Below are 24,140 nucleotides of genomic sequence, written 5' to 3' on the forward strand. Positions count from 1 at the left end.
GACAGGGGACTCCCCCTGTCACTTACACTTAAAGGACAACTCCCACAAAATTTTTTTTTTGCTTATTTAACACACATTACAAAGTTATATAACTTTGTAATGTGGTTAAATACCCGGTCTGACCCCCTTCCCCCACTTTCGGACCCCCGGTCTGACCCCCCCGGAAGTTAAAGTAATTATACATTACCTATTACGGTCGTCACCGTCCTCTTCTCCCGGGCGCCTGTAACGCCTGGAGTAGTGGATCCACTGAACCGTCACTAGCGATAGCACTAACCTCACCAGGGAGCGGAGTCTAAGGGGCCGCTGGTTTTTGCACCAGAGCCCGCCGCAAGGCGGGACGGACTTGCTGCGGCAGGCGACCCCCAGGTCGCTAACCCTGGCTTGGTTGCTAGTGACGGCAGGCGAGGCGTGGCAGGAGCAGTAGGCAGGAGATAGTGCAGGCAGAGGTCTGTAGGCGTGATCGCAGGTGGCGGGCAGAACTCAGGAACAATAGGAAGGCAGCGGGCAGGGACTAGGGACAAGGACTGCGGACAGGAACAAGGAACAAGGACTAAGGTCAGGAACAACAGGGAGCTGGGCCAAACGCTATGGGAAGCATGCAGAGGCTCCAACACCTTTAGTGGGGCAGGGCTGGAATTTATAGGGAGTGATTAGTGCATCTAACCAATTAGGGGTGGACTGGCCCTTTAAATCTGAGACAGCCGGCGTGCACGCGCCCTAGGAGGCGGAGACGCGCGCGAGGTAAGGCGCCCCCCCGGGGCCGAACAGGTAGCAGCGCCGGGTCCCTGCACAAGGCCCCCGGCGGCTGCATGGGGCAGAGGGAGGTCGCGGCGGCGGCCCGGAGCATGGGACGCAGCCGTGACAGCGCCATCTTGTGACGATGACGTCAGGTCCGGGTCTTCTTCCTCCTCGGCGTCTTCATGGAAAGTGAATGGAATAGAAAAGGCTCCTGGTGCACATGCGCACCAGCAGCCTTTTCATTGGCTGGAGCGCATCACATGGCTTCCAGCTTGCTCAGCCCTGATTGGCTGAGCTTGCTTAAAGCCATGTGATGCGCTGAAGCAAATGAAAAGGCTGCCGGTGCGCAAGCACACTGGCTTCCTTTTCCATCCCCTGGACCCGGAAGTAAGAGGCATCGCTGGACAACTGAACCTCCATAACATACACCTGTTACTTGTTGGAGGTGACTGGCAGGGAATCCTGCCAGTCACGCCTCCCTAGATGCAGTGCAGCTGTGGACCAGATGAGCCCCTTGGACGGTGATGCCAGCCTGCGGCATCCCTGGTAACCAGGGACACTGTTGGGTATCTATTACGTCACTCAGCTGACGATGCTGGAGTCTAGTAGAGGGACGTGCCCCTGCAATGTGTGGCTGCCGGGACAGGACTCCAGGCACTCTGGTGGTGCGCCAGAAGTTGGAGTGGACGTCATAGGCTCGCAGAGAGGTATGTATTTTATCTGTATGTGGTGCCGTGCTAATGCATCCTGGGATTGAAAGAAAATTTTAAATGGAAAGAATGCAGTCTTTATTCTGAAAGTTAAGATTGATCAGAAGTCATATGACCCAGCTTCAGTAATGGAATGTATGGATACAGCTGAGCTAGGATGAAACAAATGACACTGCAGGATTAGTAATGGAAATGTGAATAGTATGGGCAAAAATACAGTTTTTACAATTTTTGCAAAAAGATTCAATGTAATAAAAAATTTATCAATGTATTAATTCACTGGATTAAGAAATAACATTAATATACTTTCTGCCTCAATTTAGTTTTGTAAAAAAATTACCTGATTTCCAAGTCTTCTGAATTAACACATTCTCATTTCAGACTTCTCCAGGGTCTTAGAACTTTTGGAAAGCAGAGTGATTAATTTAAGGCTTGAGGTGGCAGACAATTGGCAGGTGGAATGGTCCTTTAAGTTAAATAGAGCCACTAAGTAGGAAGCTTGTCAGTTGTGAATTTTTTGGCTTTTCATAATTTTTTATACCGTACATCGGGACCATCTCTGTATATTTTGTGGTCATCTGTGGTTTTTTGTGGACGTCTGTTTCTAGTCTCTTTAATAAGATTCATCTTCATTTTTATATAAATCCTGGAATCAGAATGCACTAGAACAGAGGCTAAAATTCCCTACTTTTCCGGGCAATGACCAGTCAGCCTGCCAGCCTTTCATCTCCATTTACTGTATTAGAATAATCTTTTCTACTGATCAGGTCAAGCTTATGAAGTGGTGTTAAGTGAGAGGTGCTGCCATCAAATAGTGATCCTGGAATGTAATCAGTGTGCGGGGCAAACATTAATTTCTACACAAATCTTCATTCTCCTCTATTTCATGTGTTAATTATTATTGTTGTTGTATGTCATACACTATTCTCATGGGAAATAGGTGCACAGATATTTATATATCACAGTTTGTATTCATTTAAACAAACAATATTTATTGTGCTACACCTATCATTTACATAGATTGTCATATGTAAAGCATAGAGGCTGCATTGATTGATATGCATGATTCATAATAGAGCCAATTGCATTGAGAGACACAAATATTTATCCTGTTCTGACATTGGGCGTGGAGAGGCAGATGTACATGCTAGCTGTATGTTTGCTTCAACAGCTGTATGTTCACATAATGTATTTTGAGCCTTAAATATTGGTTCATTTTACAAGATGAGTCTCAGGTTTTTTAGTTTTTTTTTTGTTTTTGTTTTTTTTGCTGTAAAAGGGCTAAAAAATAGACCAAAATTCTGATGTTTTTGGATCATAAATTGTTAAATCAAGTAGAATGTGTCTGGAAGGACACTTTAACATCATTAAAGGAGAAGGCACGTTAACATCAAAGAAGATGTCATTTTCGGCTGGAATCTGGGTATGTTACGTACTCGTCTCTTGGCTGCAAAGTTAACGCCCGGCTAAGCGATTGTCCAATCAGCCAGCCAGAGACTGGGATGGTGTCCCCTTCCAGTCACTGATTGGCTGAATGGTCAGTTGATCACCTGGGTATGTGACATTGCAGCTGGAAGAGCAGCAGGTGGCCAGTGGCTGTCATCGGGACCCGGAAGCGCCGCTATAGGGCACAGGGATGGGTAAGAATACTTTGTTTATTATTTTACTGCACCCCCCTGCCTTCCTCCCTTTTTTCAATTTCATGGGACTTCTTTGAATTCACTAAATCCCTGGATCAACAATTTATGTCCAGAAAATTATTCAATTAGCCATAATGTGTAATATTATTACCCCCAGAGAAGACATCCAGGCCCTTTTGAACTCTTTTACAAAATTCATCAAGGATGTATATACCATTTATACTAGGTGATTTATCTTTATCTTCTTCTTCTTCTTTATCTCATGCTCAGAGCTGCAGACATGAGCAGGTAGCTGATAGGGGCATAAGCAATTAATACCCGTCTCTTAGATAATAGCTGTTCATTATTAAAGTTATAAAATCTTCCTTTGCTGCCAGCTCAAGTGTCACAGAGGCCATGCCGAGCCACAGCATGCAGGCCCCCTCCCTCCTCCACCCCGCCTGCATTATAGATGTACAAGCCTCTGCTGGAAGCCAAGCAGTAAAGGATGAGTTAGAGAGGAGGCTTAGATGGAAAACTTTATTTTAAAACTTTGCAAAGAGCCATTAGCTAAGAGGCATGTATCATGTATTTTATCTTCCCATCACTCATATCTGCAGCTCTGAGCATGATATACAGTTGACAGATTCTCTTTATTCTGGTGTCTCTACGCTTCTCCCTGGGTTAAACAGGTGCCAAGTTTATGCATTTAATTTCAATTTTTATTGAGCTTTCTTTCTTCTTATTGCCTTTCATTATGCTTCCCTCATTCCCTCTTTTTTAATAATTATATAGTAAGAATATACAATTTTAATAATTATATAACTTTTAGGGTTAGTTCTATTCTCTTTGCCAAAGAGACAAATATTTTTTTTCTATAATTTATATATATGGCAGTGCAAATAGCCAAACACTCCCAGCGCTGCCATTCTCTGTTTCTTAGTCAAGAATGAGATAGCAACTATAAGGCTATTTTTTAAACAACGTATATTTTCGTAAAAGTACGGCCGTTGTTGCCGATTGCAACAACAGCCGTGATTAATACGAAAATATACATTAGGTTGCCCTCTATGGAATCCTGGCTGGAGTGTATAAACATAGTAAACATTCCGGTCGGGATCCCTAGTGGCGCTGTGAGAAACTGTCATGTCAGCTTTCTGCGGCCGCTATTCACAGTCTAAAGCGAGCACAGAACAGACCTGCTGGAAGCCCCATAGGCTGCATTGTAAATGTATTACAATGTAGTTTATGGAGCTTCTGGCATGTCCGTAGTACAGTCGCTTTAAAATGGAGTGCAGAGTCGTGAGAGTTTTGAAAAGGTATCCTGACGTGCGAACAAAATGATTGGCACTTTTTAAGTCATAACTACTGTACTTTTTAGAAAGAAAAACATGAAGTGAAGTGGTCAACAATTTGAGATGTTCATGTTATCAAAATATGTCTTTTTTATATTTTGTAAGGGAAAAAAGTGTGTATATCTATAATTCGATAATTCTCTTAAACTAAAGCAAATTTTCCCATAAGAAATCACTGAAATGCAGATAATCGGTTCCACACCCCAAAATAATGATTTAATATTCTTAATAACAGATAAAACAAATGAAAAAAACAATGAGAAACAGCTGAATATGTCATATTATAAGTTACTGTAGAGTATAGCAATCAGCATGTGGAGTAAAATGTATAGTAAGAGCATAAACCTAAAAATACAGCATCAGTTTGTAAATACAGGATGGAATTGCAGATCCCCATAATGCAGTAGTGTAGTACAACAGGCTAGAATAGAGAAGCAGGGCTGCTGTCAGAGGTCTGTGTGGTCACATGACAGCAATGGGGAAGGGGTGTGTTTAGCATGGACCAATCAGGAAGTGAGGATTACAGAGCTATGCAGGAGGACAGTGATAGAAACTTTTCTGTACCGAAGTGTGAATGACTGAGTGTAGGCACATTATAGCTGCAGTGTGCAGGCAGATTATAGCAGCAGTCTGTATAGCTGAGTGTAAGTGCAGGCACATTGTAGCTGCAGTGTTTATAGCTGACTGTAAGTGCAGGCACAGTATAGCAGCTGTGTCTATAGCTGAGTGTAAGTGCAGGCACATTGTAGCTGCAGTGTGTATAGCTGAGTGTAAGTGCAGGCACATTATAGCAGCAGTGTGTATAGCAGAGTGTAAGTGCAGGCACATTATAGCTGCAAAGTGTATAGCTGAGTGTGAGTTCAGGCACATTATAGCAGGAATGGGGAGGATGGGAAACACAAGGGCTGACAGAGACTGCAGGGAGCATGAAGGAATGAGCAGGGCAGATGTGGGCACAGCATAGCAGCACTCTCTGTCCAGGGAAAGAGGGGTTACAGCTATGAAGAGATTACTTCCACAGTCCTGTCCCCTGAAGTAAGCCCCAGCCTGAAGTGGATCTGCTATGATTTGGAATGTGACAGAGGCTTCCTGGATCAGAGTACAGTACTATAGATCCTGCTATGCAGACCATGTCCCTCATCCGCTCCTACTCCGTACAGGGAGCTCTTAAACCAAAGCGATGCTCCTAAACCAAGTTACAATTTTCTTGTAAAACGCTATCAATCCAAGGTAACACTGCATATATTATATACATGTATATATATATATATGTATTTATTTTTGCTTCAGTTTTCCATTATACTTTACATAAGACTTCTTAAAGAATAAATTTTGTTTATAAAATGTGTAAAACAATAAGCCATCGAGATACAGGTGCCACCTTCCTTATACACTTCTATCTGCATGGACCATTTCTAGGCACAGGAAATGTGGTGTCACGTGCCCTGCCTATAGCTGCAGGGTCACAGCTCTGCTACAGACTAAACCAGGGATGGAACTGGAAATTGCTGTTCAGCCCAGGATTTCAATATCTGGTATTTTACATATGACACAGTAAGAAAAACAGGTACAGATTGTGTCATGGAAAATAAAGTCCTTATATATCTTTATGTTTTCCTGGAACGTGCCTGTGAACATAGGCGTAGCTACCATAGAGGCAGGGTAGGCAGCTGCTATGGGGCCCCTGCAGGAGGGGGGCCCGGGGATGCACAGGGAAGATAAAAGCCAACCTGTATCCTTCTGCTTAACCCCTCATGTACTGCTGTTGGTAAGTGATCCAAAGTTCATTTACATGCTGCAACATAAAATGGGTTAATAAGCAGAAGACAAGGCGATCTCTGTTTCACTGCTCTGATAACCCCTGACCTCTGTTCTCCTGAGCCCTGCAGAGGTCAGGGGTTATCAATGCACTAGCCATCTCCTTCTCTTGTGCTTTTAACCTTTTTTTGTGCTGCAGCATGTAGGTGAGGTTTAAGTCACTTACACACTTAAGTACATAAGGGGTTAAGCAGAAGATAGTCTGCTCCTGCACCTATGTATTTAACCATAATGGCTCCTAATGGGCCCTTATAGTTAAATACAGTGGAGTGACGGAGCAAGCAGCGATTGCAGCGATATATATAGTGTGCTTTTTGTTGTGCGGGGGGGGGGGAGCTGTATAGTTTTTTTTTGCTATGGGGCCCCATGCATCATAGCTACACCCCTGCCTGTGAAGCCCATCATTTTTAAATCAATGGTATCCCCACAGAGGAGATCGTCCTCCATCCGTCATCTGTTCTCGCTTTCAGCCCTCTACAATATTTTCCTGATATTAATATATGCAGTTCAGTCAACCACTGCTGACTGAAACATTAAAATTAGTCAGACTAGACAGCGGCATCTTGGTCAAAGAAGTCTTTGTGTAAGCTGAGTGTGTTACAGTAAGAGGTTCTTGTAATGCCAATGCTCGCCTTTTCCTTTTGTAGAAACATTTACATGAAATGCACCTGAGAGCAGCTAACCTGCACCAATGCACGTACTCACTTGGCAAACAAAATAGGCTTTTACTCATTCAGTGATTGAAATTTGCTGATTTTATAATGTTATTCACTGTCAAGTGCGGTTAAACATCATTTTACAACGTATAAAATATCTGTATGAAAAGAGAGGAACCCCTTTTTATGATGCCCAAAAACCTTGTCTTCATGAGACAACCCTTAGCAGAAATTCTAACATATAATTTGCTAGGCTGGATTGCATTGTGGGAGAGCTTTTTCTTTTCTTTAGCAGATAACTGTATACTTCGGTAATGTGATAGATATTTTATAGCTCCGGCAATTATGCATGCGATGAAATAAAATATTTAGCTTTTTTCCCCTTGTTTTCTTTTTAAATGAGAAAAGGGGGGATTATTAGAACTTTCATTATGGGAGGCTTAAAAAAAAAAAAAAAAGGTTAAACTTTTTTTAAAGGACAACTCCGACGGGACCCCCCCAAAAAATAAAACACAGACACACACAGACACCATACTCATCATCCCTCCGGTGACGATCGCCACTCCATTCGCCCACCGTCCGCCTCACCGTCACCTGCGTCCGCCGTCCAGAGATGTCTCTTGCTTCCGGGTCCATGAGAGAGAAAAGGCTGCCAGTGCGCTTGCGCACCGGCAGCCTTTTCATTGGCTGGAGCGAATCACATGGCTTCCAGCAAGCTCAGCCAATCAGGGCTGAGCAAGCTGGAAGCCATGTGATGCGCTCCAGCCAATGAAAAGGCTGCTGGTGCGCATGTGCACCAGCAGCCTTTTCTCTCCCATTCACTCTCAATGAAGACGCCGAAGAGGAAGAAGACCCGCACTGCCCCCCAGCTCTGACGTCACCCGTCACCAGATGCCGCCCGGGAGAAGAGGACCGTGACGACCGTAATAGGTAATGTATACATTCTTTAACTTCCGGGGTGGGGGGTCGGGAGTCGGAAAGTGGGGGAAGGGGGCCAGACCGGGTATTTAACCACATTACAAAGTTATATAACTTTGTAATGTGTGTTAAATAAGCCAAAAAAAATTTTCGCCGGAGTTGTCCTTTAATAAAAAAAAAATATTTTTACTTTTTAATTCCCTCTAGGGACCTTTTTTAATCAATTAATAGACTGATCTATGCTATACTATAGTATTGCATAGATAATTGAGATCAGTGCTAATAGAGTCTGGCTGAGTCAGACTCCAACTGTGAAGTGACCCATCGTCACCCTGCAGCCACAGCAGCTGGGGAGGTCTGTACTAGGGGTGTACAAAAAAGCAAAGTTTCATGGTTATAACCACCCTGTTGTTTTCCTTTGAACTGTATGGGCATGATTCTGCTCATACAGATGAATATTACTGTTGAGAGACTCCCTACTCTTGTAGACCACAGACACATTTAAGCCTTTGGCCTATTAGATGCAACACAGGTTGGTGCAATGCATTGATACCATTGGGTCCTGCTGCACTACGATGCTGACAGTGCCAGAAGCAGCTTGCAATTTGAGCAGCCACTAAGGGGCACTATTATTGTGTGGGGCACTATTACCATGTGGAGAACTGTTTACATGGGAGTAACTTTAGTTATAAGGCAAGGGAGAAGCAGGAGGTACAGGACAGTAGTGTTAAAGGGGCATCAGAAAAGAAAGTTTGTGTAGTGTGTGTAGGTGGGGATGGAGAAATAAGGACCCTAAGCCGTGTGCTTCAAAAACCTTTAAGACATAAATTTTACAGTCTATAAAAGCAAGCATTAGGACTGTATTTTCACATAGGAGTTATTTTGAATTTATGATTTTTTTTTACGTTACTAGTTATTTCAGCAGTCTACACAGAAAAAAAGACAATGGAAAGACATTGAAAAGTGGAAAATTTCTACTGAAGTGTATGGTAATATTTCCTGTAATTTTACTGTCAGTGGTCAGCAGGAATTAGTTTCTACGCAACAATGTCTAATACTTAGAAAAGATTTTTTTTTTTCAAATACCTAGAAAAATCTTTTTTTTAGCATTGAAAGCCCATTTTTTCGTGCAATCGTAGGCAACATTTGCTATTGCAGCAATGCATTCGTGAACTTCTAAATTCTTTTTTTTTTCAGTCATTTAACCGTAAACAATGCAGCCAAACTTGGCTGTGTTAAAGCATGGACATCTATCATTTTGCATTACTTTGTTCCAACATCTGTAACTTTTTTCATGTTGGCAAGCTTGATCCTTGGCAGATGAATTATATCAGGCTGGGACAACACAGCCAGGATCATACAAGTCAATGGGGTCACACTGCATCCCTGTAGCCTCTAAAACCATCCAGGTTGGTTGCAGCCTCCTGTGGGTCACAGTGTGACCCCATTCACTTGTATCCATGTAGTCCAAGCCGTATTCAGTTGCACTTCCCAGGTCTTAGCATTTAAAGCATTACTAGCATTTCACAAAATATTTGACATGTCATAGACACTTGTCAGAAGTTTTGAACAGTCAGGGTTTGGGTCAGGAGAAGCACTTGGCTGACATGTCAAAGTTTTTTTTTATCATATGAGATTAAAGGGATATCAATTCTCCTTTAGAAGGGCATCATAAAGACGTGTGGAGACTCAAAGGCTATTCTTGCTCCACTGGGAATTCTGGGAAGAAGGATATGCAAAATAGTTATCGCACCACCTTGATAAGATGGTCTCAGTTTTACTCCATCAAGGAGTCTTAAGGGCCCTATTACACCAACAGATTATCTGTTTTTTTTGAGCCAAAGCCAGGAATGGACTATAAACAAAGAACAGGTAATAAAGGAAAGCCTGAGATTTCTCCTATTTTCAAATCCATTCCTGGTTTTGGCTTAAAAGAAATCTGTCAGATAATCTGTTGGTGTAATAGGGCCCTTACAACATTGACTGGGGACATATGCTAGACCAAAAATCTCTCCAAAGGCAAAGACTACCCATCTGCAGACAGATCCATGGTATAAAAGACTGGTGGTCACCTTAGTAGGGTGAAAGAACATGAAGTACAGAATCAGCTGACAAAAAGATAATTAAAGCCAAGCAGAGGGTTAAAAAAAAAATCAAGAAATCAAGATGTTAGTGAAGCTAGTGGAAGAAACAATCACAGACATCTGCCATAGGCAAGAGCCTAATGTAAGTAATCCAGTAAGCAACCATGAGATGCTAAGCAAGTAAAGAGACAGAACCAGCACTGAACGCACTGTGTGCTTGGAGTTGCGATTTCATACAAAGTGGGGTGCTGCTTTCTGTAAATGTATAGTCCAAGTAGCAGATGTAAAAATAAAGGAATCAATAGGCACTAACCACTTTTGCAGTTTATTAATCTTCAACCGTGCAGGATATTTTCCATGTTAGTAGACAATGCAGATGCCAAACCACCTTTCCATGACAATTCTTTGGGTGGATGGAGGCATGCGCGTAAGATATACTATTGAATCAATAGGACTGGCGGAACTTCAAGCGGAGTCTGCGGCACAGACTCCACTTGAAATTCCACGCTAATTCTGTAGTGTGAATGGACCCTTAGAATAGAAAACCAGCTATAGTTAATGGTGAAAGATGACGCCCTGTCTTATGTTGAGGTCATTTGGTATATGTGTAGCTAATGAGAAAATACAGTATATAATCCTTGCAAAGTAACTTATGGCTGTAGTCTCATCTCCTATCTGGAGGACTTACTCTTTCAATGCCTTGTCTTTTTAAACTAAAAAAATACTCCCACCATGTGTTTGTGCACAATGTAGGGAAACAGCAGAGACATTTCTGTTAGCAAAATGTGGAATGTCAGATAGATGTTTACTTTTCTCGTTTTAGGATTATTTGAACACGACACAAGGTACAAGATGTCAGATAAACTGCATGTGGAGTGTTGCAGTTAATATAATTCTTAATGTTGAAAGGCTGCTGGTTCACATACGAAAAAAATGATGATGAAGTGTTCATAATGATAGAACATATACATCTGACATGTCCACACATAAAAGTCTCTGTATGATGAAGATAAATATAGTCCTGAAGTGGGAACTTTTTTTTTTTAGCTACGCATTGGTAGTGTGAGCCAAAAGTATTACTAAATGATGGGCCAGAATAAAAAATGGCATAAACTTATGCATAATGCCACAATGTGCTGTAAGGAGTAGAGAAAATGACTGGTCTTGGTGCAAACAATGTGGATTTATCAACCTTCATTTCCAATAATTGAACACTATCACTTTTTAGGACAATTCATTTTGCTCTTGCTGTTGCTGCTCCATTTGGGATACTTGTGTTTTTTTTGCTGTACAATATTCACCTTGATAGAAATACTGGTTGTATGCGAATGGTACCCAAATTAGTCCTGGCATCAGTACTTTTACAGGGAAATATTTTATTTTATGTGCAGGATGGCAGGAACTGGCTTAAAGAGTCATATTACTTTTCATACTATGCAGTATGTGGCTGTTTGGATTGCATTAGTGTCCATGCTTATAGTGAGAGTAAGATATAGTGATATAGTGAGAATCATAGAAGAGGGTAGAGGACCAGCCTAAGCAGGTATTCTTAAGGAAATTAAAAAAATGTCCGGTATGGCTGCCACATGGAATCCACATGGAACACTAAAAGAGGACACCAAGCAGGTCTGAAGCAATACATACACCACACAGTACAGACAAAAGAACTAAAATATAGCCTGAATCTCTTTCTATGTGCTGTCGACTGATGTGGAGAGTATTAAAGGGAACCTATCACCCCCCGTGCCGGGGTGAAGGCCGTCCGACCCCTCGCTAGAGCCCCGGATACTTACCCCATGTCGCCAAGTCCCGTTCTTGGAGCCGGTCCAAGCCGAGCTTGGTGTATTGAAGTATTTATTACGTGAATAAGATTTGTATACAAATTTACATACTCCAGACACATTGTCAGGATTGTGCTGTAACCTGGTGTGAACTGAACCTGTTTTGCTTCTGTGTGCCACACCCGCTTGCTTCTCAGCTATCTGGCAATGCGGGAGTTAATCTGATTTCCTAGGAGACTTGATCTTTCCAGCTGAGTCTTTAGACTGACAGGAATCTCTGCCTATCTAGAACCTGGATATCTGAGCGCCGGTCCAATGGGGGATTCGGACTGGGCTCTGGTTCAGTATAAATAGGAAGCTAAGACAGAGTTCCAGCGCTGGTTATTAGCTTAATACCCTGATCCCAGCTTCCCTTGTCTACTCCTGCGATCCCCACTCCTAATCCCTCTGTTTTGCTCGACTTGTTACCTGACCTCCTGCCTGACTTTTTGACTATCCATTTGCTTGCTGATTTTGTACTGCGTTGCCTGTTTGGATTTTTGACCCGGCTTGTTTGACTTTTCTTTTGTGTTGTTTGTCCGTCTTGTTCCGTGTGCACATATTTAGCGCAGGGAACGTCAACATGGTTGTCCACGGCCGCCTAGGGCCGACTGAGGCAAGTAGGCAGGTGACAGTGGGTGGGTTCAGACCTAGGGCCCACTGTCTTGTCGTGTCTGTACCTCCCTGTCCTGACACACATTTGAGTGTGGATAGCCTGTGTGTGCACTCCTGATTATGCCCTGCCTCATCACTGGGATAAGACCCCCTGGTATGGGCAACCCCAAATCCAACAGGAAAGGGGCATTCCCTAATCTAGGTAATTAGATATGAACAATTCACAAATGACAATAAAAGTAGATACTTAATAATAACACTTATTGCCACTACTTAAAGGGAACCTGTCACCACCCGTGCTGGGGTGAAGGCCGCCCGACCCCTGTAGAGCCCCGGATACTTACCCTATCTCGCCAAGTCCCGTTCTTGGAGCAGATCCCGGGACGGAGATATCCCCGTCTGAAGCCCAGCGCACGCGCTGCTGAGGTGAGTCCGACGCCCATAGAGAATGAATGGAGATATATGTATTCTGACTTTTATGGCGGTGTACCTATTACTGACACATTCACTTAATGGGTCCTGTAATCCAAATAAACTGTAGACTACTAGTAACTAAAACCTACTGGAAACTGTGTGGAAGCATTACATCATTGAATGCCCCAGGTTTTAGACTCTAGGATGGTGGAAAACATTTTTTCACCTATGTATATAAAATATACTTAGAGGGATTTCCCAGGATTAGGAAAGAGTTCTGCTTTTTTTTCCATAGACATTACCACCCTTGTCTCTGGGCTGTGTCTAGTATTGTAGCTCATACTCATTCAAGTAAACAGGTCTATTTTGGGTCTATTTTGGGTCAGATTTTGTCACATTTCTTTCGTTTTCACAGTATGACTAACATGGAGATTTTACCCTTGAAATGGTTAATCAGCATTTCATAACTTTTGGTCAGTAGATACAAGAATACAAAAATGCACAGAGATATAAAGCATTGGCCATATAGACAATAAACATACAAATATATGTTACACACTCCAGTATCAAGATAGTTAGGACTACAGGAATCCCTATGAAACAGAGCTGAATCCTAATCAGACTGAGAATACTTGTATAGCGGGAATATGCAACAGTTGTTACCTAGGAATAAAGGTTCTGTAGGCATTCTGGAAAGTCATGTAGAGTGGCCAGAGGGCTGTCGAGATGTAATGAAGACAAGAGTAAACATAAAGTGAGAACAACAATTATCCATATAAAAAAGAGGTGTATTGGTATTGGTAACTTTGGTATTATGGAATAAGGCACATGCAACCACCTATAGAAAAACTATATTCTGGGTAGGCCATTATTATTGTATTAGGTGGATCTAAAGGGGAAAGAGAACCCATTCATAGTACACAGGTGTAAACATAATAGGTAATTCTGCTGTGGGTCATTAGAGAGGAAGACAAGGAAACCCCCCTAATGCATCAATATCCACAGAAGGCAGAGTGGGTGTGGGAGCAGGGAGCATCATCGGAGAAAGACAGGGAGCCTGGTGATGACATGCTTGATTGGGGGAGGCCAGTGATGGATATCATCAGCAGGTTGGCACCTGGGAGCATGCATAGTGAAGGGTGATTTGACGCTGTGCATTATTAGGCTATGTTCACACTACATGTATTTTCATACAACTACGGCCGTTGTTGCAGATTTCAACAACGGCCATGACAAAAATATTACAAAAATATACTTAACATTGCCGTCTAAGGAATCCCCACAGGAGTGTATACACATAGTATACACTCCGGCCAGGATCCCTAGCAGTGCCGCGAGAAACTGACATGTCAGTTTTTTGCGGCCGCTATTCATTGTAGTGGCCGCAGAAAACCCTGTCAGTGCACAATGTGGAGCGAGCGGTTCTGGCCGCACGCTCCCTAGTGTGAAGTGGAGAGTTCTGATGCGGGCGCATATGGCACGCCCATATCAGAACATCAGATCATGATCTTTTCTGAGACCGGCCGTTCAGGCCTAGCAGGTGTGCCATGCAAAAATACTATCAATAACCTAAAAGAGCTTGATAAAAGGTGACTTAAAAGGGAACTATCAGCAGGTCCCTGTTGTGTTCGGGAAGCTGAGGATGAAGGTAAATCTGTTGCAGTTGTTAATGTAATTGTCTCCGGTAAGGCCATTTGGAGCATTGAAGGGTTCCGGGCTACCTCCCCCAGAGCACTGATCCGCCCTCAGCTGGCCCACATCTAATGATTAACAATGAAGTGGTCAGGCCAGGGGCAGGCCGGATCAGTGCTCCTAACGGCCTTACTGGAGACATGATTACATTAACAACTGCACAGGAACGGTGCCAAGGATGAAGGCAAGAGACTTACCTTCATCCTCAGTGCCCATGGGCAGTAGGGAGCTATCAGCAGGTTAGATTAATCTAACCTGCTAATAGTTCCTCTTTAAATAAAATATAATTCATAAATATAATATGGAATAAGCAATATTTTATCAGTTTTATTAAAAAGTTTTATTTAGTCACTTCCATTCTTTTTCCCTTTAAGGTATATGACACTATTTATTATGTAATTGAGGAATTATCGGGTAATTACGAATACTTGAGTCACAAAGTCGGATTATTGCCTTAATCTGGTGATCTGTAACCTCTTAGAAATGGTCAAATGTCCAATATTTCATTGTATAACTCAAAGTTTTCTTTGAGGAACTTTCTGTTTCCTTATGTTTACTCATACATGGTAATTAGTTTAAAGTTCATATTGTAAAGCTCCTTTCAATTGTCGCTACCAGAGCTATGCAAGTCTTTGCCAACATTTTACTAATGGTTGAATATGTTACTATGGAGGTGCATTTTCCTTCTATTATAAACTGGAGGATTAAAGGACAACTCCCACAAAAATTTTTTTTTGCTCATTTAACACACATTACAAAGTTATATAACTTTGTAATGTGGTTAAATACCCGGCCTGGCCCCCTTCCCCCACTTTCGGACCCCCGACCCCCCACCCCGGAAGTTAAGGAATGTATACATTACCTATTACGATTGTCACGGTCCTCTTCTCCGGGGTGGCATCTGGTGACGACGACGTCAGAGCCGAGGGGCGGTCCGGGTCTTCTTCCTCCTCGGCGTCTTCATGCAAAGTGAATGGGGATGAAAAGGCTGCTGGTGCACATGCGCACCAGCAGCCTTTTCATTGGCTGGAGCGCATCACATGGCTTCCAGCTTGCTCAGCCCTGATTGGCTGAGCTTGCTGGAAGCCATGTGATGCGCTCCAGCCAATGAAAAGGCTGCCGGTGCGCAAGCGCACTGGCAGCCTTTTCCATCCCCTGGACCCGGAAGTCGGAGACATCGCTGGATGGCGGACGGCGGCGACGGAGAGGCGGACGGCGGGCGAATCGAGTGGCGATCGTCACCGGAGAGATGGTGAGTATGGTGTCTGTGTGTGTCTGTGTTTTGTTTTTTTTTTTGGGGTCCCGCGGGAGTTGTCCTTTAAGGGGCACATTTATCATCTGTGCATTTTTTTTGTGCTGCGTTTAGAGACCTTGCTTAAAATTTAACATTAGGCAAATAGGCCTTGATGTATCTTGCACATTTTTTGTGTGCTTGCGCAGGGTAGAAGTGGAGTACTGCTGGGCAATTTTCTGTGCTAAAACTAAAAACAATTGCACATGATTAATCTGGCTAATAAAGTAGCTAGCATGAAACTACTGCTCTCTGTACCTCCTTAGGGACCCATAGGAGTATGGGTATGTCACAGGTCTTAAAGGGGTAGTACGGCGCTCAGAAATTATTCACAGAATAACACACATTGCAAAGTTATACAACTTTGTAATGTATGTTATGTCTTTGAATCGCCCCCTTCCCCGTGTCCCACCACCCCCGCCCGTGTACCCGGAAGTGTGTGGTGCATTACCTGATCCGTGTCGAGGCTGTCCGCCATCTTGTGCCAAACGTCATCTTCGGACGCACGGCCGAATCGCTGCTGCCGTTCCCCCTCCGCCGCGTCATAACTGTGCTCAGCCGTGATTGGCTGAGCACAGTTATGCTCAGCCAATCGCGGCTGAGCGGCTGATGACGCATTTGTAAAATAAAAAATATAATTTAATTGAATTAAATTTTGTATTTGAAAAAATTATGAAATTGAAAAAAAAAAAAGAATATACATTTGGATTAAATAAATGTAAGGTGCAGTCCATGCTGTATTTTCCAAGCACATGGACTGGCACTCGGTAGATTATTTGTGGTGCCCCCTGATGTTTATATACAGTACTGTATATTCAAATCCATATATCAAAAAGCTCAGCTCCTTCTGCTCTATAAAATAATGCTTTTAGATTGGACTGCATTTTTAATGTGACAGTTCCACTTCAAGACACTTTAAGAGTTGAAAACTTTCTTGTTGGATTACTGACATATGCCAGATTCAATAATGATTATGCAACAGAATAGAAAATCTATGCACAAACTTTGGCAGATTGTCTAGAACAGTCCTGTCAAACTCTGGCATGTGGTGCCGTTATTTTTGGCCCGCCATGCTTTTTCATTGCTGTGTTTGGCCCACCTGACGGTGCAGCAGATTGTAATATGGGTGGTACATAGAGCTGCTTGGACCACCCATATTATAATCTCATAGGCCGCAGGCAGTTTTTGGCCCGTGGCCTAGAAGTATCTCAGTAGTGCCCTAACACTAGCAATGTGGTAAAGTCATCGTGCGCATCCTCTGATGGGCGTCTCCTGCAGCCTCTGGAGCCGCAGGAAGGGTGAGTACAAGCTATGGGGGCAGCCATGAACAACTACAGTAGGGGCTGGCTTCTATTTTAGAGACTATTGTTGAGCACTGACTTCTACATAAGAGACTGTTGGGGAGGGCTGGCTACTATATAAGACTATTGGAGAGGACTGACTACTTAAAAAAAACTATTGGGGTGGGCTGGCTACTATATAAGAAACTATTTTAGGGACTGGCTTCTATATAAGAACAATTGGGGAGGGCTGGCTACTATATAAGAGACTATGGGGGAGGGCTGGCTTCTACATAAGACACTATTGAGGAGGGCTGGCTTCTATATAAGACACTATTGGGGAGGGCTGGCTACTATATAAGACACAATTGGGAGGGCTAGCTACTATATAAGACACTATTGGGAGGACTGGCTACTATATCAGACACTATTGGGGGACTGGCTACTATATTAGACACTATTGGGGGACTGGCTACTATATTGGACAATTAGGAGGGCTGGTTTTTATATAAAACACTATTGGGAGGGCTGGCTACTATATAAGACACTAATGGGGGGATAGCTACTATATAAGAAACTATTGGGGGCTGGTTACTATGTGGGACACTATTGGGAGGGCTGGCTACTATGTAGGTCTCTAATAGTATGCCTGGCAAGTATGTGGGGCACTATGGGGGGGGGGGGGGGCTACTACATGGGGCACAATTATGGGATTGCCTACTGCTTGAGGGATATAATGGGTAACTTTCATGTCGGGAAAATTACTTCAGGATAGGCAGTGCCAGGAACGCCGCACGCTGCTCTGACAGTGCCAGAAATGCTGCATGCAATCTTCATTAAATATCATGGTTGGCCCGTGACTTTGTCCAATTTTTTAATTTTGGCCCACTGTGTATTTAAGTTTAACACCCCTGGTCCAGAAGATACCTAGCGAAGGAAGATACCTAGGAAGGTAGACAGAAGAAAGATGATAAATAGAAGTTATCTTAGATACATTTAGGCTAAGTTCACACACCTTCAAAATGACGGCTGTCATTTGTTGTTAAGTAATGGCAGTCCAATGAAAACGGATGTCTTTTTGTGTGTGAACATAGCCTCACAGAAAATCCAAAAACAGGCCAGTGTCAATTAACAGTATATTCAGCCTCTTAACACCATTATTGTATGTGGTATATTATGAGAAATAAGCTCAGAGATTGTAATACCTCAATGCGGAAGAATGATGTAAGAGGTATATGGCGTGGGAGGAATGAAAACAATACAATAGGACTGAAAAGGAAAAGTAAATTGAGCGGTGGAAAAAGTAAGTCTACAAAGATGGAACATTAATTTCATCCAACAAGGGGTTTTAAAATTCTAATTAATTTCTAATTAATTAATTTCTAATTCTAAGTAATTTCTATGAATTATTTCCAATGAAATAAATATTGTGCAGGCTAAAAGTAACAAGAAGAGACATATTCTGAACAGGATCAACAATGACTTCACCGCACCAAAGAACACGCAGGGGAAGGAAAAGTCAAATATATAACAGTACATGCTATGCACCAAGAATACTACAAAATCACGGAAATATCTACAAATTTAAGGGATAGGCCACTCGAAAACTATGTATGTGAAAAAAATAGTCACACAGACAATGGCATAATAGTGACAAAAAAAAAAATTAGTGTAAAACACATTGTGAAACTTGAGAGCCTTGTTACAATTAATAGCATAACATGAAACAAATGTATGTAGTGAAAAAAAAAAAATATATATTTTGTGCAAAAGAAAGTGTAAAGAAAAGTGTGCCTCCAGCTAAAACTTCATTGCAATATAGCCCCCAGCACTGTTTGACCTGCTGACAGTTCATGATGGGAGTTGTAGTTTTGCAGCATGTGGTCATCCAGGTTGCAGAATTACACAGTATAGAAGGGGGAGGTAGTGGCACAGTAGAACTACATCTACTATCATGGTGTGTGGTAATATGCAGGACCACATCTCCCAGTATGCTGTATAGGGTAAGCTGTAGAACTACATCTCCCTGCATGGAGTGTGGTAATATACAGGACTACATCACATAATAGGAGTTGTAGTTCTGCAACAAATTTGAGAATGAGAGATGTCATGAGGGGGACACAGTACGCAAGGAGTGGAAGGGGGCATGGTGCAAAAGGGTGGCACGGTGCACGAGGGAAACTTGGTGTCACGGTACATGAGGGGGAGACAGCGACACGGTACAGGAGGGGCAGCCAGTGGCACTGTACACAAGGAGAGACGGTGGCACGGTACACAAAGGGGAGACAATGGCATGGTACACGAGGGGGAGACGGTGGCACGGTACACAAGGGGGAGACGGTGGCACTGTACTTGAGGGGGAGATGGTGGCAAGTACAGTAGGTTGGTTCTTGGCGATGTTGGTTCTTGTGATGTATATGGAATATATGTTGGTGACATTGAAAGATTTCCTTTTTTTTTCCCGATGAGGAAATCTTAAAGGCATTCTCTGATGGTTTCCAGAAGGTAAGAACTGTTTACTGTCAGGAAATCCTGATGCTTTCCTGAAGCCTTTTGAGGACTCCTCCTGATGAGGATTTCCTGACAGTAAAAACTGACACTGATGTGTGAAGGGGGCCTGAGAGACTGATTAATATTGGGCACACTGAAGTTCAGTTCTCTCTTTTGCCTAGTTTAAATATAGTATGTTTATACATCTGTCTTCCTGTGCTTCAGTGTACATCATGTTGTATCACCTCTTCGACAGAAAAATACATTATTATGGTGCGTTCACACCTACAGGATCTGCAGCTGATTTTCTGCAGCAGATTTCAGTTAAATAACTGAACACAGCATCAGATTTGATGCTGTGTTCAGTTATTTAACTGAAATCTGCTGCAGAAAATCAGCTGCAGATCCTGTAGGTGTGAACGCACCCTTAATATAGAATTTGCAAAACCGAAACAAATATAGCACAATTCTTGTCACTCGGAAATATAATATACTTCAGTAATTTCCCAGGTTGGCTACAGATGGTCACAGCTACTCATAAAAAAAAAATAATTCATGGACAAACTTTGAATACGTTTCTTTCATATTTCGAAATTCAGCCTCAGGTATAATTTCTTATTGGGAATTTCCATTTTTATTAGAAAGACTAGAATAAACAACATTTTGCCTTTTACGTCCTTTTCCATGGAAAGGATGGAAGGCAGATGTAGGACCTGAGCCAAATGAGTCAAGGATTTCCCAATTTATATTAGTTATTGCCTGCTACTGTACTGAAAGTTTAGCTGCTGTTTTACTGGTAGCAAGAATCAGGCGGATTTAGACGATTTTAGCTCTGTATAACAGAGACAACAATCAGCCAATGACCACAACCTAAAATCCTCGGCCGCCAACCACACATTGCTACGTGTAATAGTGACTAGAGATGAGTGAACCTGGAGCATGCTCGAGTCCATGCGAACCCGATCGTTCGGCATTTGATTAGCGGAGGCTGCTGAAGTTGGATAAAGCCCTAACGCTATGTGAAAAGCATGGATATAGTCATTTGCTGTATCCATGGTTTCCAGACAACCTTAGAGCTTTATTTAATTTCAGCAGCCACCGCTAATCAAATGCCGAACGATCGGGTTCGGATGGACTCGAGCATGCGCGAACATTTCGCTCATCTCTAATAGTGACGTGTGGCAGACGGCCTAACGATTGAATACACTAGGATGCCCTCTGCTTGCTTCCTGGCTCCGCGGCTGCAGCTTTGAAGTGGTCTCTGAGCTTGCAGGGCGCTCACAATCACTGGCCACGGCAGTCCTGGTTAGTGATTGAGCGACCTGTCAGCTCAGAGATAAGTTTGAAGCTACAGCCACACCATCAGGAGTAAAAGCATGTATAACAGTTTAGGGCAGCTGTGTAATAGGCTCAGTAAAGATCGCTGATCTAGCAGTTTACATTATTGATTGGGCTGCCATTGTCCCATCTATTAGGAGCCTAAGGTAAAGCAAAAAAAAAAAGTGTTATGTCAGGGCCTCGAGAACAAAGAGACACAGCACAAGTGGGCCCTATAGCTAACACCCTCCACTCTACCTACTTGCCACTATCCGCCCTAAGATGGCAGCGAGCAACTGGGCGGCGGTCCCTGCACTGGCTAGGTGGAACACAAATACAAGACAGACAGACAAGGCAAAATCACAAAAACACACAGAAGGACAGGATCAAGAAGACAGCAAGGAACGGAGGGCCAAACAAACGGAGGACGAAAGCCAGAGACGCAACAAGGTAACGGTACAGCCAAAGCCAGAGATACAGCAAGGTAGTGGTGAAGCCAAAGCCAGGGAATGTAGCAAGATGAACAGGGGACAGCACAAGGAACACTGAGGACAAGCAAGGCACACTGAGGACTAAACAACAAACAGAACCAAAAGACAAGGAATGGCAAAAAACAGGCAAAAGGGATCAGGAAACCATGAAAACAGGCAGTATAGCCAAGGTTGGCTTAAGCAGTACAGACTAGCTGGACAAAGCTATCAAGAGCCCAGACTGAAGGGAGGGAGAAGCTTATAAGGGAGCAGAAGTCCCGGACTCCAAGCAGATAGGCTGAGCAGGAGAAACACAGAAAGCCAGAGGTGAGGAGACCTGTCAATCACAACACAGCAGACACAATTAGTAAACAGACCACAGCAAGGAAGGTGCAGGGAGATCTAAGAAAACATGGACCGGAACACAGAAGACACAAGCAGAGAACACAGTAAAACCAGGAACGGATCATGGCCCATAGCACAGTCTTTGGCGCAGAGGTCGAATCTTCGCAACAGAGGGTGGCACTGATGCCTTTTCAGGCGCCATCATGACATGTTACTTATAAAACAAGGTTATTCTTCACTTTATTTGCAGATGAATAGTCTGGAGCATATAAAGCACTCATATCTTATTCTGATTCCGTACATTTAATTTTATTGTTTAGCTCATCTATTGTAAAAATGAAATATATTAATTATTAAAATATAGGTTTACCAGAGAGCAAGGAAACATGTAGATGTAGAATTCCAAGAATTCCATCATCTATGACTGAAATAAGGAATGCTGCAAACATGGGACTGAAGTCATGTGGTAGAACAATAGCAACCACCAACTTTCGCCGCCTCAGACAGTGAAACAATGAGGCGGAAAATGTACAGTATATGTCTCTGCTCTGGGATGGAGAAGTTTAGGTACTAAATATGTAATGTGAGTAGGCTATAAGGCTACAGTATATTCCCATATGACACTTAAGAGGCATGATTCCATGTATTTCTCATCACCTTCTAAGAGTCATAACTCTTTGAGCCACAATCTATAGGGTATATTAGTACCATATTAGTGTACATGTGAATTTGTGATATATACTGTGACAAAAAAAAATGCAATTCTGGCATTTTTTCTCGCTTTTTCCTTTACGCTGTTTACCATGTGGGAACAAAATCATTATATTTAAATAGTTTGGACAATTCTGCAGCTGTGATACAATTTTTTTTTTTTAGTTTTACATACTTTTATTTGTAAAATTGGAAAGGGGGGTCATGTTAACTTTTATTGTGAGAGGGGCTTTGCAATATTTTTTAAAAACATTTTCAAGCAATAAAACATTTTTTTTTACATTTCTTATTAGATTGATCAGTGAGACCGGCACTCTGCTACTAGAGTCTGACGGAGGCAGACTCTAGATGCAGATTACTGATCTGTCAGGACGGAGGTAAGTATGAGATTTCCAACTGTCAGGGGTTAATCCGTTTGGGTGTTTTTCTTAAAGGGCCAGGGCCAAAGTCACTCTTAAAGGGAAAGCACTAAAGTTGCTCTCCAAAGGGTGGTGCCTGAGTTATGTACTGAGGGACAGTACATAAGCTGGTCTTGCCAGGGGTTGCTCCTTAAGGTACTGTACCAAAGTCACTCTTAACCCTTAGGGGACACAGCTAGTTTTGGTATTTATGACATGGCCAAATTTTTCAAATATGACATGTGTCATTTTATATATTTATAACTCTGGAATGCTTTTACTGATCCTTGTGGTTCCAAGACTGTTTTTTCGTGACATATTCCACTTTATGTTAGTGGTACATTTGGGCCGATAACTTTAACTTTTTTTGTGAAAAACTCCAAAATGTTATGAAAAATTGAAAAAAATTGCATTTCTCTTAATTTGAAAGTCTCTGCCAATAAGGAAGATAGTTCTACCACAAAGGTTATTGATTAATTCATATCTATAACATGTGTACTTTATGTTGGCAGCATTTGGTGAACATGCTTCAAATTTTTTAGGATTTTAGAGGCCGTAATAGTTTAGTAGCAATATTCTAAATTTTTGTGAAAATTTAAACTCAGAATTTTTTAGGGACCAGTTCAGTTTTGAAGCATATTCCAGAGGCCTGTATGTTAGAAACCCCCATATTTCCCCCCATTTTGAACTCTTCACCCTTTGAAGTATTCAAATTGACATTTAAGGCTTTGTTCACACTGCGTATAAATCCGTCCGTAGTGCGAACCGCGAATATACGCACGTAGTTTTGAGGTTGATGCGTTCGCTTGAAAGTATACGATATACGCCCGCACAGTGCACACTACGTATGAGCTTACGGCCGGATCGTATATGGCGCCGTGAAAATTGAACAAGACCATTGTTTGAGGACGGAAATGTTGAAACTCTCGGCCGTGGATTTCCATGTGGTCCCGTACGGAGTACTTATTTCAGCCAAATTGAACTTGATTTTTCGATCCAAAAGGTTCTGTGTGGTTTACGGGGCTGGGCAAAGATTTCCAAGTAAATGACCTGCCTCAGATCGCTTCGAATCAAGCTAGGGAAGCATAACTGTACTACGGGCGTATGTTCGCGGTTCGTACGCATCCGGCCCATGTCTATTTTTCCCACGCCCGTAGTTTCAGCCGCACATGTACGGCGGCGTATAATCTACGGACGGATTCATATGCAATGTGAACATAGCCTAAAACAGTTTTTAACCCTTTAGGCATTTCACAGGAATAACTGCAAAATAAGTGTGAAAAGTAAAAATTTCCATTTTCTTTGCAGACATTCCAATTCAATCCTATTTTTTTCATACCAAACCATACCAGCTATAAAAAGTGAAATGTAATAAAACATTTATTCCTCTGAATCT

At 42.5% G+C, this 24,140-nt stretch overlaps 1 long non-coding RNA gene across 1 annotated transcript in view; it reads right to left on the reverse strand.

The window, feature by feature from the left end:
* Window positions 1-24,140, reverse strand: part of LOC138767553 (uncharacterized) — a 48,110-nt gene that overhangs the window by 23,106 nt on the left and 864 nt on the right. The gene's annotated exons all lie outside the window — the stretch shown is intronic.

Source organism: Dendropsophus ebraccatus, chromosome 11 (assembly GCF_027789765.1).
Source record: "Dendropsophus ebraccatus isolate aDenEbr1 chromosome 11, aDenEbr1.pat, whole genome shotgun sequence".
NCBI lineage: Eukaryota > Metazoa > Chordata > Amphibia > Anura > Hylidae > Dendropsophus > Dendropsophus ebraccatus.